A 12,030-nucleotide genomic window follows, 5' to 3' on the forward strand; every position below is an offset into this window, starting at 1 on the left:
AAGAAGCTCGACGTTTGGATGCCACATGAGCTGACTCAAAAAAAAAAATATATATATATATATATATATATATATATCTGTAAATCTCTACTAAAACGTAACGAACTTGAGCCATTTCTCAAACGGATGGTCACGAGTATTGAAAAGCGGATACCTTACTACAATAATATGCAAAAAGGATTGTTGTAAAAACAGAATCTCCACAGTCTGTGCCAATGTTCACATGACGCCCATGAAGGATATGCTGCAAGTTTGGTGGGATTAAAAGGGCATCGTGCATCACGAGCTGCTACCACCGGGCAGAATGATCGACTTGGACCTGTACTGTAGACAATTAGTAGAGACACGATTTTTTGGTGATACGCGAAAACACGAAATGTATCAGTTTTGTATGAAAATGTCGTGTACCTAAAATATACATCTTTTCACTATTGGTTAGGCCACATAATGCTCCTGATTAAACGCGAAATTCTGTCTAATTGGCGAAATTTGCAAGTCCTGATATTCCACGAAATTTACGCGAAAGTGACAATTTTTCGACGCTTTTACGATTTATTCATTACCATTATTTATCCCTTCTGGATACCTGACCGTGAGTAAACGCTACTAGTTCGTCATTTATCTACCACAATGAAATGTATGGGACTGCCGAATATCTGGCGTCAGCCCTCCCTCAGTTTGTCTGTTTTCTTGGCTGTAACGAGTGTGGTCCCAGATTTGCCTCGTGTACTTTTGAACGGCAAATTAACCGGTACAATGCCGAAAATCACATGTTTCGATAGAGCACAAGAATATAAAGATCATGGTTACTATGTTTTTGATGCGGTTATTACGTCAAAAAATAATTATGTGTAAATTTTGTAATATTAGACTAGACTGGAAGTAACGAAATTCGTGTGTGAAGCACAATGAAAATGAAAATCACAAAAAGAAGAAGTTATTGTTTTATGTTACCGAGAAAAGAACAAATTCAACATTAAAAAACATTGAAACAATGCTTACGTGTTGTTCGCATCAGTAAACTGTGAACACTAAAGTTACTTTTTTCAATTAATGTTCTCTCTGTGTGTGTGCTTTTTCTTTCTTTAAATAATACTTTTATTAAATGAGGATGCTTAGTATTATTTTTAAAAAACTCAAATATTGTTTAATAGTCATGCATGAGTTCATGTCATGATGACTAATGAGTGGAAATTAAAGTGAAATAAAATGTAACTAATTGTAATTGCCAAGGAAAATAGTGTTGTTACATAGAATTTTTATTCACCGATTTTATCTCGCTTTACGCGTGTATTTACAAACGCAATTACGAATTTTTATTTACCACAAAATCGTGTCTCCAATAATTAGCGACAGTGCATATAGCAATTCGAAAGAAACGATCCGAACTGGTCAACAGAAAAAATGACATATACCACGATAACAACGGCAGACCACATACAGCTTTAACGATCCATCAGAAGTTAAGAGAACTTGGCTATTGAGTTTTTAATACATGAGCCATGTAGCCTGGACTTAGCACCATCAGACTGATTAATTTGCTTCGATCTCTGCAAAATTCCCTAAATGGTGTTAATTTCAACAGACACCTGTGGAAACCATGTGCCACATTTTTTTTGACCAAAAACCACAGAAATTCTATAGATACTAGATTATAGTTTTGCAGGAAAAATGGCGAAAGATTGTCGAACAAAATGGAGCATCTCTGGTTTAATAATGGAATTTTCAAATCGCAATAAATGAATTCTTAATTTTGACCTCCAAAGGCTTAATAGCTTTTAGATAACCTTTTACTAGTAGGTCAGTATTATGACAACTCTGGAAGTAGTTCTATTGTTCGATATTTGTGGATTTATAATAGCAAAATGTCATCTATGAATTAAAGCTAGCTCCAATCATTCTAGTTTGAATAGCTTCAACATAAGAAAGCTCTTAATTTAAAGATAAAAAATATTTTTTATGTGTTAAGTTGTTTATAATTTGTAAACTGGGTTACTTGGGTTAGGGACTGGGATTGGGCTCTCTGCAACTCTATCACATGACTATATTTCAATAAGGCGACCAACTGAACGATTTACACCAAATTTTCTGATAACTATTCTTTCTTCCTTCCTCTCCCTATCTAATGAAGTATTTAGCGGAAAAGCTTAAGGTACACACTCATTAATAGCGATAACGATTTCACTAGTGTTGCTTTATATATATGCGACGGAAACCTATTTTCCAATCTTATTTAGTAATTCTCTTTTCCCGTTTGGTAGAATATTACCTCTCAAAGTTTAATGAACCTATTTATCAACATCTTGCATGTAACTTTGTGCATCTGTCCAACAGAGGCGACCCTAGGCAATTTGCCACCCTGTGCAATGACGTCATTTGCCACCCTTTCTCCAGAAAGAAACAATCTTAAAAGTCACGATTTTTGGTACCCCGTCATGAGCAACGAAGGGGAGAAAAAAGCACTCGCACTCAGAAAGACCTAAACACTACAAATACAGTCTCGTTGTGCCTGTTTTTTTTTTTCTTTAAATAATAATCTATTATGTCAGTGAACGATAAAACAAACAGACCTGCAATGTTCAATATCAAGCTTCAATCTTAATATATCAGTTTGCATGCAATTCCAGTTCAACTAGCTATTTTATCTTCATTTCTTGATTTTCCTTCTACATCTGTTAATTTTTTTTTAAAAAAAAGCTTGTTTCCACTTTCAATGGTAAAGAAGTTGTTTGTGGCAAAGCAAGACTAGTTTTTATGTTAAAACTGTGATAACTAACTAAATGGAACAGGGTTCGCTATTGGGTAAATTCCATATCAATTCAACACAGTGACAACCTCACCATCTCATATTTTAATGAAAGAAAAATACAAAATTTCAACTTTATATGTCTACCGGTATTGAAGATAGTGCTATATAAAGTTTGGAAACAATGCCCAAAATAGCGTGCTCAATGTATTTTGAAATTGGAATTGCAGCTCTCCCAATTGAACTAGCGAGTTGGTTGAGGTGTCATTTTACAGCATTTTTCATGCCTTTCCTGTCGTATACAACAGCATATAGGCTAATACAAACTTTTATTTTCAAAATCAAATTCAAAATTTTACTTCAAAATTTTTCAACAAGTACACATTTTAAAATTTTGAAATTAATTCCATGAATAGATAGTATTATTGTAAAGCACCTGGCAAAATATGAATTTGGGATGATAATGAGTTCATTGTTAAAGAAATTAAAAACTAATGCTTATTTTTCAAGAATACTCTGTACGTAGGATAATAACACAACAATACTAAGTTTTACACTTCTGTGAAAATAAAAATGAACACTAATCTGAAAAAAGAGCACAGACGATTTCATAGTAAAACTTCAATAAGTAATAGGATATGTTTATCACTTGAAATTTGAAAAAGCCACATTTGTTCAGCATACATCACTTTCAAGGAGAACATAACTTCTTCCATCGGGAGTTACAGGATTCATTTTTGTCAGAACGTCCATTACAGACATCCACAGAACATCAGCGTTTCTTGGATATGAGAATGATGGAGATGGCCAGGTGGATGAAGAAAAGTTATTTTTAGTTCATCAAGTTCTTAATTTTTTTGTAAAACATACCCAAACCACCAGTTTCCTTCATAGACAGCGGTGACGTAGCCTGATATGTCTTCTAATTGAGGTTTATTTGGAGATTGTGACACTTCCTTTCCCAGCCCTGCAAACCATCTGAAAAGTGTTTCAGCAACAATGTAGTTTTGGGAAGGAATGCATGATATTGCTGTGTTCCTTTGATAGTCAGTGCTTGAACGGAGCGATTTTCCAGGAACATTTAAGCTTCAGTATATTCCTCTTCGGTTGAGTAGGCAAAATTTACTTTGGTAATGTTATCTACTGCCCACTCAAAAAGTTATCTTGGGGTTTGAATTTGATTGTCATAAGGTCTCTTTACTGAACCGCCTACTCCATCGCAAGGCCCTTTTCCATGTACTATAGCACCCTCCTTTCACTTTAAAAGCTGCCTCATGAAAGCAGATGTTCAAAAAGTTGTTCTTATTTTTGTATTGAGCAGTAGACCTGTCGGAAGAATAAAAAAACTTGTTTGGAAGTTTTTGAAATTCGGATGTCAGAAATGATATGAGTCTTTTTTGAAAGGTGTAAACAGCAACTGTATTGTGCTCCAGGTAATCGGAAACAACTACATATTTAACATGTTCAACTTCGTTTTCCTGTTTGAAATATAAAACAAAAGGATGGATTGTGAACTGTTAGCTTGTCCAGTGATAGCTCTGTGCTTCATCTTGTAGCGCTGTACTATAAGTTCCAGAAAAATCACAGACAGCAAATTCTGATTCTTTGAGATTTTCTTTTGTGTAGTTAAGGAAACCTCCTGTTGTTTGCCAATGAATTCATGCCTACCTGCTAAAGCTGCTTCAATTCATTTGGTTTATTTAGGCATAACTCATGTAACAGCGAGGTTATGAAGGATTGGACATATTATTTGAAGTGGCATCTGAACCACTACTCGGTTTCCACCTGGGAGAAATTTTGTGGGCTCATCGGGACTCCTTAATTGCAAGGGGAATATTAGATTCAACTAACACAGATGATTCGACATATGTGAACACGTCAGTATGAAATTCAGTTGGTATTTGTGATTACGATTTGTGGCATTTCTGCATCGTTTTTTTTTTACACCAATTGTTTTTTCTATTTCTATTGAAAGCTAAAATTAAGGAACTTGAAGATAATAGTAAAAATAAAAATATTCGGGACATGTATAAGGGGATCAGCGAATTTAAGAAAGGCTATCAACCTCGTGCTTATATATTAAAGAAATCTGACGGAACAGTTCTCACCGATACGGATAGCCTCTTAAATAGATGGAAAGATTTCTTTGACGATTTGCTGAACACACAGCCAAAAACTAATGTGCGTGGAGAAAAGGAGATACACACCGCAGAACCGTATATTCCAGAACCCAATCGAATAGAAGTGGAAGCCGCTATAAAGAAATTGAAGAAACACAAATCTCCGGGTGTAGATGAAATTCCGGCTGAGTTAATTTTAGCTGGAGGCGAAAAATTGTGGAACAAGATACACAAACTCATTCTCCTTATCTGGAACAAGGAAGAATTGCCACAAGAGTGGAAAGAATCAATCATTGTTCCAATTCACAAGAAAGGCGACAAAACTGACTGTAATAATTATCGAGGCATTTCTCTTCTGTCAACATCCTATAAAATCCTTTCAAATATTCTGTTAGCAAGATTGACCCCATACGCAGATGAAATTATTGGAGATTATCAGTGCGGTTTTAGACGAAATCGATCAACTATCGACCAAATATTTACCATTCGCCAAATACTCGAAAAGAAGTGGGAATACAATACCCCGGTACATCAACTTGCTTTAAGTTAGTTTTTAAAGTATGAGGTAATAAGTATAGCCAGCAGATTACAAGTCGGTATAATATGTTTTAGACCCATTACTGTACTCTTCATGTTAGTGTTCAAATTTATTCCCACAAGTTAAAAAAAATAAATGCATTTGTGTACTTTTCAACTAGGTACAGGTTATTAATGAAAATTATAGTGTTTTAATTTTTTTTTTTTAACAATGAACCCATTATCATCCAAAATTCATATTTTGCCAGGTGCTTTATAACAATACTATCTATTCACGGAATTAATTTCAAAATTTTAAAATATGTACTTTTTGAAAAATTTTGATTTTGCTTTTGAAAATAAAAATTTGTATTAGCCTATATGCTGTTGTGTACGCCAGGAAAGGGCATGAAAAACGCTGTAAAATGACACCTCAACCAGCTTGCTAGCTCAATTAGGAGAGCTGCAATTCCAACTTCAAAATACATTGAACATGCTATTTTGGGCATTTTTTCCAAACTTTACATAACCCTATCTTCAATACCGTTCGATATATAAAGTTTAAATTTGGTATTTTTCTTAGTCTATATGAATAGTACGCCTGTGCAAAATTTCATGACAATTTGAGATGGTAAGGTAAAGTTTGTTGATTTGACCTGGAATGGCTCTACTGTTTGAGAATTGAGTTCTTGTATTTGACAACACTCAAGCAATTCATACTGGGATTTGTTTGACCATTTGCTTTAGCACTGTTCATGTGACCTTAAACTAATGCGACCTAAACATGATTCATGAACGTAATATTAAATAGAAGGTCAGCTTAGTAAATTTAACTACCATAATCATAAAGTGTTTCCAACAAGAAATATTTATTTTAAATAATATACTTAGTTATAAGAGACAGATTTTGCCATCCCGTGCGAATGCACGTGTTGCACATATTGTAGAGCCGGCCTTCCTGTCCAATGATAACTAATCAAAAGGGATTTTTCAAATGTTCACTGTATTCACATAAATAAAGTTTATAATTATCCAAAATTTAATCACGGAACAAAATAACTAGAGACAAGGTGTTTAGGTTCTAAAACAATGAAAAATAGGACTCATCTGACAAGAAAAATTAAACGATAACGTCCAATAACTTAAGAAAACTCAAGTATCATCAATAGTACTCAACTTATCTAAGAATATCCAGATCATTCTTTCTAGAGCCAGTAAGTATAAAAAAAAATTGTTTACAGTATTTTGTCACTTCAGAAACAGTTCAAAGTGTTCCAATATTTTACATGCAGCAGCCAGAAGAAAGAAATTATCGGCGAGTTTCGAATTAACAAATAAATTATAAAATATATATATTTATGTCTTTCAGAGCACGAGGGAATCCAGTTCAATTCCAAAGTTGGAAAAAAGAAAACAAAGATTTTATGATACGTTTAAGTACATGGAAAAGTTTGCACTGTATTTTACATTACAATAGTTATTTACAGAGTTAACACTGTATTTTACATTATAAGAACTATTTACAGTAAATTAATGAATTTATGATATTTCTGGACATGAATTTTTTTTAAGATCTGAAAGCAGCTCCAGATAAGACAATTAAGAGATGAAATGTCTAAAATGATTTTAAAAAAATGCTTAATTCTCTTGTGTACTAAACCCGCCATTTAATTAAATAAATTCTGATAGTTAATCACAAGGAATTGATTGAACATGTTAAAGGAAATCCAATTACAATTCTAAATTGTGCCTTTGATCTACAACACTTATTTTATAATTTAAAATAATTTTTCTATTTATATGGATATAATCGGGGAATGTTTAAAATAGGTAAGAACATCAGATCAAATTCAATTGTTTTTAACATTTGAGAACTTTAGTTTATCAAAGTTCGTTAACCACATAAGTGCCTGACATTCTTTGGAACGAAATACTGGGCTTGCAAACATGGGTGTCGTCATACTAAATGCCTCTTACATTAATGCTATATACAGGCACTATTCATCAGTTTAAGTTTTAATTCTTCAAATCTTGAGATTCCAGCAAACTGTGACGGTGCGAGATTGGCAACTGTTTTCCTTCAATTTATTTGTTTGTTCCTCATGACACGTGTTACTATTTTACCTCTTCAAAGTGATTCCTAGAAATTGACAAATTTGTTAGAGAATGACCTGTAAGAGTTCAAGAAGCATGAGATGAAGAGTATCAGTCAAGTGGTGTGTTTGAGGCATCAACAAAAACTGAAAAACAATCAAAGAGTGCATCCGATTCAACCATCATATAATAAAAGATATAACTTTTCAATATTATTGTAAATTTGTAAATATAAAGTTTTATATCTGTGAAAAAATATATTCAGTGTACAAGGTAACCCCCCAAAAAAGCTCTTGCCATTCTAAAGCAGTGATAAACAAACAGCAATACAGTGGACGATACGTTCCTTTAGGTTTCCAAGTAATCTTCATCAACATCCAACATCTTTTGCCAACGTTCCTGCAGTTGCACAATACCCTGGTAACTCAGCAGTCGTAGATGCTAAGAAGTCAATGAATGCTTTCCGCAGGTCTCCCTCATTTGCGAAGGATCTCCCATGGAGTTGTTGTCGAGGAAATGAAAAAGGTGGTAATTCGTTGGCGAAAGGCCCGGTGAATATGACACATGGCAGTCTCCCACTCAAGTTGCTGAATCCTCCCGGGTCCTCTTTTCCATATGTGGCTTGGCATTGTTGTGCAGGAACAACACGCCTTGTGATTCACCAATGCCGGCTTCTTCTGCCGCAATTCACGTTACACCCTTCGCAAATGCTGAGAGTAAAGGTTAGCAGTGACGATCTCAACAGGTGGAAGGAGTTCGTAATATACCACTTGCCGACAATTCCACCATATAGAAAGCATAACCTTTCGTAAGTGTACCGTGTGCGCAAGGAAAGTTGGCTTCTGACAGTTGGGTAGAGCACATGGAGTATTGGAGGCGCTGTTGCCAGAGGCTCCGCAATAGAGACAGCAGCTCTGGTGACAAACTTAAGACGTTTAACAAGTCGTCTCCATTACCGGCAACAGCGTGGTCAGTGACCTTCGTATCCTAGCAAGAGCGTTAAAGTATACTGCTCTGATTGGCGAACAATCCTCCCTCTCGTTTTGTTTACAACATGTGCAGCTATCTGTCAGAAGCCACCTTTCAGTCTTTCGATAATAGAGATGGTCTTGAGGTTTGAGGAATTGGGTCACGTAGCGACAACCAATACGCTTGGTACGCTTGGAAGTGTCATACAGGATCCACTTTTCGTCACCAGTGAGCAAGCGATCAAAAGTGGGTGAGTTCAGGTGCCAAGTAAGCATGGACAAATAGGCTCTGTCACTCGTTGTTCCTTGTTGGGATAGCCATTTGCTTAATTGTATGACTTCCCTATCCCATGCAGGTGCAGTCTGACTGTTTCAGCGGAAACATGGAACCTTTCTGCAAGTTCATCACACGTTAGAGCACTGTCCTCGTCGATGGCTACTTTCAAGGTCTCGTCATCCAACGCATGTAGTCGCCCACTGCGAGCTTCATCCAAAAGGCTAACATCTCCCGAACGGAATTTCTGGAACCAATGCCTGGCAGTACCTTCGTTCACAGCATTCTCCCCACATGCCTGACATATATGACGACTTGATACGCCAGCTGACAGGCCCACTTTAAAGTCACACACCAAAAATACGCGAACAAGTTGACTGGATACCTCCATCACTGTTCGACACTAGACGAGCTATGGCTGTTGTATGTGCACAACGTGCCTGTATTACTTAAGGTCGATGCTCAGACTAACTCTTGATTGCTTGGCAGGCATAATTTCTTTTCCTCTCTGTGAGCGTATGATTAATGAGACGTAAAAAAACGACAGGAACTTATTTGGTTACCTTATATTATACTTGGGAAAATCCCTGTGAGAAAGGGCTTTGAAGAATATGGGATGGAAATAAATGTTAGAAAGACAAAAGTCATGGTGATTGAAACGAAGGGGTCTCTGTCAAATATAAAAGTAGGAGGGGAGAAAATAGAACAAGTGAATAGTTTTCGATATCTGGTTAGTATTCTTAGTAATGACATGAAGTGCGAACGTGAAATAAAAGCAAGGATAGGAATGGCGAAAGAAGCCTTTAGGAGGAAGAAAAGTCTGTTTTGTGGGACACTGAATAAAGAGTTGAGAAAAATACTCATAAAATGCTTCGTGTGGAGTGTTGTACTGTATGGGGCGGAAACGTGGACATTACGTAAAGGTGATGAAAATCGACTGGAAGCCTTCGAAATGTGGGTGTGGAGAAGAATGGAAAGAATTAGTTAGGTCGAGCGGAAAACGAATGAGAAAGTGTTAGAAATGGTGGGTGAGAAAAGAACACTTTTAGATATTATTAGCAAGAGGAAGAGAAACTGGTTGGGACATTGCCTAAGAAGAGATTGTATCATGAGGGACGTCCTAGAGGGTATGGTGGCGGGAAAGAGAGGGAGGGGGCGAAGGAGACTACAATTAATAGATGATATAAAAACAGAAAGATCATACGCGAAGACGAAGAAGTTAGCGGAGGACCGTGGAGCATGGAAGCTTCTCAGCTACGGCAAGTGACCTGCCAATAAAGGCAGAATACCTATGATGATGATGAGTAAAATAAACTACCTTTGTTACAATTGAATCTACTGGTTGTGGCCAACTTCGCTGAGTAAAGAAATTAAAAAATAGAAAGAAAAGAAAGTTGTTTGAAATATGCAGGTCTCGATCTAAATTAGTGGAATTTTTTCCACTTGCACCAGCCGTTTGGACACTACACTGGTAAAGCGCCCTAAGCTGTTTCCTTGGGCCATCGTCACATCAACAATACAGGGTTGTTGGGGAACGGATTCCTTCATATAACAATGCGCACGTATCATTTTTGTTTGACTATATGTCCCGTTCGAACAGTCTGCTGAATTGGAGACAAGCCTTTTCATTTACAATAGGTGCCCTACCAGCGTGTAGCCCAAACGTCTGGTGCGATTGAAGAATTCCATCATAATCTATTTCCAACAACTCTCCATTTTTCCGTATCATTATTCATAGATACACCGTGTACAATTAATATCAGTGAATCGTGTAAAATTCTTTGTAGTAATAGCGTATGTTCATTTGAGAAGGGTTGGAAAGCACTGTCTTAATCTTACAGTTAATTTGCAAGGGTGTCTACTAAAATTCCAAAATGAAATTTCGTCACTTTTTCGTGACCTTTTCTTTACCAGACCATACAATTTCGTAACATTCTCAAGGGAGAATTTTGGTGCGAATTAGCCCGAATTTTCATGCATGCGATAGAAGCGTGCTTTGCTTGTGATTTGGTAGCGTCTAAAGCCGATCATAGACATTTTTGGAGATGAATTTTGACGTTTAGAGAACTTTTTTTTTTTTTTTTTTTTTAGTTTGTACTTATATTTATACAGATAAAAAAAATCGCGATCCAAAACCTAACGTTCGTGACTTTTCTTGACTTTCATGAGCGTTTTCTGATTTTGTGACTTTCCGTGAAATTCGTGACTTTTGTGAGCGATAGACAACCTGGTTTCTGTTACTGTAAAATCTCTTGGAATAGGCAGAAATGTTTCTTGAAACAACAAAACTATGTAGTTATCTCAATGAAGTTCTGATTTTGAAGAAAATGCGAAGAAAGGGCAAAATTAGGATTTAATTAACTATATGGGCAATATATAGCAAAAGTAAATTTTGCTGAAATTAAAGCAAAGACCTCCAAATAAACATCATCACGCTAATTTTGACATATCTCTAAACCCTGCCGTCGTTAGCCTTTAAATATTGGAGGAAACATGCTACGTATCACATGTGCAAGGTTTTTTTCTTTATTTATTTCTTTTTCTGCACACTAAGGTTAGGCTTAATTTGATAGAAATTTAATGATTTATCGTAGTTCATCTAGAGCAAAGAAACTGTTAATTATACGAATATGAATTTTCTTTCAATCAAAAAAACTGATTCATTTTGTTTACAGCCTAATAGTAATTTAATCGAAATTTACTCCTCTTTACTTGTGAATGCATCATTAAAGTACGTTGTGGATACATGTGCATTTACACAAAACTCAGAACTGTTAAAACTTGCGAAAACTGTCATCTAATAAATAACTAAGTATTACAAAGAAGTGAGTGACGTACCAAGAATCTAATAAATAAGCTAGTATGTCTGAATATATAGATACATGCGCACAGTAACAACTTTTATGTTGAAGTTGTGATAAGTTTGTTTCAACTTTTAATACGGTAATTAACCCAAACCCCATTTAACATCGTGGAAGAAATTAAACGTTGGTATGAGATATGATTAGGGTGGCCAACTCTGAAAAATTACATTGTCAGTCCACTCACTAATCGCCTATGACGGGGTTTCTCAACCTGAGGTTGCGACCTCTAGGAGGGGTCACGAAGCTATGAGGAACAGATAAATATAATTAGAATCAAACATCGGAAAATATTTTTAAATATTATTTTGAATTTTGTTCTGATAGGCATATTTCTGTTTCTATACACACTTTTAAGAACAACAAAAAATAGGTCTACTAAATATTTTCAGCAGGTGCAGAGTCGTTTAAAAATCAATTTAAATGAAAGAGGTACGATATGAGACTAATG

This window comes from Thermobia domestica, chromosome 8 (assembly GCF_964235325.1).
Source record: "Thermobia domestica chromosome 8, izTheDome1.hap1.1, whole genome shotgun sequence".
NCBI lineage: Eukaryota > Metazoa > Arthropoda > Insecta > Zygentoma > Lepismatidae > Thermobia > Thermobia domestica.